Source organism: Patella vulgata, chromosome 4 (genome assembly GCF_932274485.2).
Source record: "Patella vulgata chromosome 4, xgPatVulg1.2, whole genome shotgun sequence".
Taxonomy (NCBI): Eukaryota; Metazoa; Mollusca; class Gastropoda; family Patellidae; genus Patella; species Patella vulgata.
The window spans coordinates 44,624,015-44,630,014 of record NC_065882.2 but is presented as its reverse complement, the minus strand read 5'-3'; positions in this window follow the sequence as shown (position 1 = coordinate 44,630,014).

Below are 6,000 nucleotides of genomic sequence, written 5' to 3'. Positions count from 1 at the left end.
CTAGAATTCATTTGTGTAATCAGACTTTCCACTACATTCCAATCAATAACTGACTGCTGTAAACTTGCATTAGCACTTTCAACTCTCTGTTTCATTACTGTAAAAGTTTTCAGAAACTTATTTATTTAATTTTTTCACAAAATTGAACATGAGTTAGCGAAATGGTGTAGTGATCTCTAGAGTGTCAACAAGGTTCATGGAGTTATGTTAATTAAATGTTGAAAAATACTATGCTACACAGCCTAATATTAAAGTTTCATAAATATATCATTGTTAATAATGACTCCTGGAATCTTAATAAGGTTTCATAATCAAGAAGCATCAGCCTACTCTTGGCTGCTGTCACAAAATACTGTCGAAAATCACTAGACATCTAAACAACATAGGGCCTATCAAAATTTCATAAAGATCGAACAAGAACTTAAATTTGTAAAGTGTGTTGTCAAAAGTTTATTTATAAACAATCGTATAACTATGTAGAGAGTATAAGCATGGATGGACACACGAACGGAGGGCAGGCTAGGAGCTTCGACAATGTTCAATCTAATTCACATAAAAACAAGAGTAGAAAGAAAATTTATAACATAAACCAAACATACCATCACTTTCATAATTAAGAGCACTATATTCAGTGCGCAAAGCTTCACTTTCTAGTTTGGACAAATTGGCAATGGTTTCCAAATTCATTACTGTTATGCCAGCTAATACAGCCCGACTATTTTGAATGGTTTGATTTGCGGATACTGAGAGATTAAATGCATCATCTAATACTGGTTTAACCTTCTCATAACTTTGAATGGCTTCAACAGCATTATCACCTCGTTCTTTTACGCCCACAAATGTGCTGTAAAATATGTAACAATTTCAATAACTCCAGAAGTATTTTTCTTCAAATACTAGCAATTATCTTTAGCCGACTACTATGACTATTCCTGAAAATTTTATAGGGTAATGTATGTTTGTCAAAAATCACATAAATATGGGCAATAACTCTTGAACTACCGTTTCGAAAATGTTTATAATCAATCTGTACCATATGTACCCCAATACTAACTTATTCCTGAAATTTTGATGAAAATTGCTGAAGAACTAAATCTGTAGAGTAAGTACATGCAAGTGAGTACAAACTGGGATATTGGATATTGGATGATGACTTTATGCTGTTTGCGTGTCTACCAAAACTTTGGAATATACCTTACATATGAACAGACTGGGGTAACTTAAGCCTGGCGCACACTATGCGACAACTTAGGCGATGAGTCTAGCGACAAATATTGCCTCAATATAAGTGGATTGCGCACACTACACGACACCCTGTCACGTGCTTCGTCATGTGACACCTGTAAATTCATTTCAGTCGTCATCGCGATCACAGAAAAAACACCCTGTCACGTGCTTCGTCATGTGACACCTGTAAATTCATTTCAGTCGTCATCGCGTTGAATACTTCAATTAATATTGTTTTGTACATGATGATCAGGCAGAGGCATAGCCGTCTTAGTACAACGCCTGTCGAGTGCAGTGCGTTTATAGTATTATAAGTAACTAGCTCAAATTGGGCGACTCTTGCATGTATAGAAAAACAAGCTACGTGAGGATGAGTCCAGAAATATTCCAGAGAATTCTAAATATAATCAATCCTTTCATTGCCAAAAAAAACCAAACCAAGATGAGACAACCAATAAGCCCACGTGGGCGATCGACGGTCACTCTCCGTTTTCTCGCTACAGGTACTGGAAAAATAACGCCCATTATAATTACCATCCATGAATCCTAGGACTATATTATTATTGAGTACATTGCTATATAGACAGAACAATCCACTCTGCCTACTATATGTATTCGACAGCTTTGCCAGAATTCCCAAAATTTCAATTATTTAGTTAGGGCTAAATTAGATTACCTGAGTCACTTAATATTATACATGAAACAGAAAAAAATTCTGAGAAATCTCGTGTGTGGTTATGTCACATGAGAAGAATAACCAAAAATGATTAGCTTAATAGGTGAATTTATTTTCTTAGTTGTCGCTTAACTTGTCGCCGAGGTGAGCACATTACACGATTTATTGCCGATGAAGCGACGACTTGGGCGATCATATCAAACAAGTCTGATATTGGCGACCATCGCCGCGATGGTCGTTGGCGACGAAATATCGCTTGCGATCGAGTGCGCACACTAGGCGAGTTTTTGATTTTTCATTGGCGGCGACCGAAATCGCCTATGTCGTCACGTAGTGTGCGCCAGGCTTTACAACAACCATCCATTTTTTGAGAGAGTAAATAAAATTACTCACTTATTTAACAATTGTGCTTCATTTATCAAAGATTGTGCTTTGGTGTCAGCTTGATTAACTGAATTTTCTACAGGAGATAATGCTGTTCTGATGTCATTGAGTTCATTTCTCAACAGAACTGCCCCATTTACATAGTTATCATAACCTAGAAAATAAAACAAACAGCATTTTTAATGCTACACATTTTTAGATCGCGGAAAATGATTTGAAATTTAGCAAGAGGCCTTGGAGCCTTAATCAATCATCAGTTAATACAAGTATGTGTACATTGTAGATTTTAACTGCTTTAAATAAGTCAAAAAGACAGTCAACATTTTAAAAAACACCCTGAAGGGGCATATGTTAAAATATTTAAACTTGTAAATCAGAAATCAAAGTTATGAATTTTATCTGAAATTTTCATTTCATTGGAATATGTTAATTAGAATATAGTTGTTTTATCACTTATAATGAGCCTCAAATACATCGGAATGTGATAGTTACTAACCTGTTGGAAGTGGCAAGATTTCTCCTTGAAGGACACTGGATGCTTGTTGACTTCGTATGAGAACATAATTTGCAACATCTGTATTACCTAGTTCTAAACTTCTCTCAACTGTTGTTGTTTCATTATCAGCTTTAGATATCAAACTATTTGTTTCATTAATGAGTTCTTCAGTCTGAATCATGTTTGTCTAAGTAAAAATATAAGGAAAAGTTAAGACAAATTCAAGTTAAACGGTTTAAAATTAATTTGAAGCACAATATGTAGAAAAGGAATTTCAAATAAACCTGGATGGTAAATCCCATCACTGTGCAAGGGGTACAGTCTGTAACACAACTTGATAAAGTCTACACAAAATGCTCAATAAATGGTGGATCATTGATTGTGTCAAGGATAATGATTGGGATCATCTTGCATGACACGTTCAGGAGATGATAATGATAATCTACTTTAAATACTATGATTATCAAATATCAATTTTAAAAATATAAACATACCCGGGCTGTAGTTTGTGCATCTTTTATACTGGTTTCTTTCGATAGTAGACTAGCTAGTTGTGCTTCTCTATCTAATACAGATTGCATACGTGCTTTAATATCAGTTTCTAAGGAAGATGACTGATTTTTTAAACTTTGCAAAAATTCTGCCTGTAAGAATAAAGATTGCTTTCGATAAATTCATGTAAACTATATTAGCTTGGTATTTGCAAAACTGCTGTACAGCTTGGAAAATATCAATACAAGTTATTTCTGCATTTATTGGTTTTCTAAACCAATTAGCTTATTGATGTGATGTCATCCTTATTTGTGTACCACTATTTGAAATAATGGTAGGGCACTTTCAAATCAAATATTAATTGTAGAAGATGAAGATCAAGTTATAATTTAATACAACTGCACCTGTGTGCTAGAGTAATCTGTACTGTTCAAAGATCGCGAGACGCATCGGTATATTCCTTAATGTCTCACTCTTGACCTTTGAACCACACACAGTTTTACAATAGCTTAGTTGGGTGCTGGATATAATATCAGACCAAACTGGTGAAATAAGAGGTTTCATTAGCACGAACTAGATGATTTGATGTATCACTAACGCCAAATTACCATTATCAATTTCGGGTGACCCTACTCCATGTCACGCACAAGCTGGGAATCAAAACCATGCTAATTGGCTCAATGACAGACCTTATGATCTAAAGTGTATGCCTTAGACCATTCAGACACCCAAACCTCCATGATAACTTTTATGGTTCTAAGTATAACCTTCCACAAAAATCTGTTTCTCAAAGAATTACAATTGTAATTTAATATTTCCTAACAGCATCTAGTAAAATATGACAAATTTCTTTTAAAAATCAGAGTATTATTATCCTTCCTTACAGTGACAGACTGTAGGCTGAAGGACCCTGAGACGTACCAAGTGGCGGTCCACCATTGTCGGTGGAGTATGGGGGCAGAATTCTTTTTAAAACTGACTCTGAATAGTACTTTCTAGAGTATATCCTCAGAAAACTACTTTGCTTACCAATTCACATAAAACAACTTAAATTCAAGACTAAAAAGGCCCCCAAACAACATAAGAACATTAACTTCGTTGGCACCCCCGAGCTAACTATACTTGCAGGCTCCTTTTCAGTCCATCCCTGCTTCCTTATATACCTGCTGAGCAACTTTGGTTTTCATACTTCCAACACCACTTGTATCTTTTATCTGTTCCAGAATACTTGTAGCTTTCTGTAAATCATTTGTAAAATCTAGATCAACTGTTCCGCTATTCACAATACCTTGACTTATTTGCTGAAATCAGAGAACGAGAGCATTGCTAACGCTGCAATATACGTCCACATTCCTGCTTTGATTGATATGGTACTTTTTAAAATGAAGAGAATGAAATATGAAATGGCTGTAATATGACAAGAAGCAAAGAAGGCAAAAAAGTGGGTGTGACAATGCCCCAGGGGATCGGGCATTCACCAAAATAAATAGTTGCTGTCTTTACGGTATAAGGAATAAATATGCAAAGTTCCAAGATGATCCATTCAGAATTGCAGCCTGCAGACGATAAATACAAAAAAATGGGTGTGGCTCTATCCCTAGGGGTGGGACAATCACCAAAAAACAATAGGGGTCATCCTTAGGGTATAAGGAATAGGTATGGAAAGTTTCTAAAGGATCTGTTAAGAATTGCTGCCTGTAGGCAAAACACAAGACACATACAAATTTGGTCATCCTTAGGGTATAAGAAATAAATATGAAAATTTTTCAAGACGATTGATTAAGAATTGTGGCCTATAAGCAACACACACACAAAAAAAGAAAATGGGTGTGGTTCTGCCCCTGGGAGTTGGGCATGCACCAAAAACAATAGGGATGTTCCTTAGGGTAAAAGGAATAAATATACAAAGTTTCAAGATGATAAGCCAAGACATGCGACCTGTAGATGACAAACAAACAAATACAAGAAATGGGCAAGGCTCGGCCCCTTGGGGTTGGGCATGCACCAAAAACAATAGGGATCATCCTTTGGGTATAACGAATGAGTATGTAAAGTTTCAAGATGATCACTTAAGAATTGCGGCCTGTAGGCGACCCACATACACGCTCACACACACACACACACTCACACACAGACAGGGGCGACAGCAATATACATAATGTGGACGTATAAAAATGGATAATCGAGACTATGTTTTTTATCGTACCAACTTTAGTAATGATGATCGAGGCAAGGCCTAAAATTCAATTGCTAAATTCTTGGTTCAGAGTGGATCAATTTGACTGAAAATCAATAGGCTTCTTTGTCTCATGACCTTAAACACTGTGTATAAATTTTAGGTCAATTGGATATTAACTTTGGCCTCTAGAGCGTCCACAAGATTTTTCAAAGTGATCAAGGGCCATAACTCTGGCAGTAATTATCGGAAATCGCTGAAAATCAATAGACTTCTTCGTCTCAAGACCTTAAACACTGTGTATAAATTTTAAGTCAATCAGATATTAACTTTAGCCTCTAGAGCGTCCTCAAGCAATTGTGGACGCCGGGCCAACGGACGGACGGGGGCGACGACAATTTACGACCACATTTCAATGTGGGCGTATAAAAAGTAAAAAATCACTTTCCTAAAAAAAAGGCTCGGCCAGTTTGGACAAGGTTGAAACTCGCTACTGGAACATTTGACTCAAATCTCCGATATAAATTCTATAAACGTGTACCAATTATT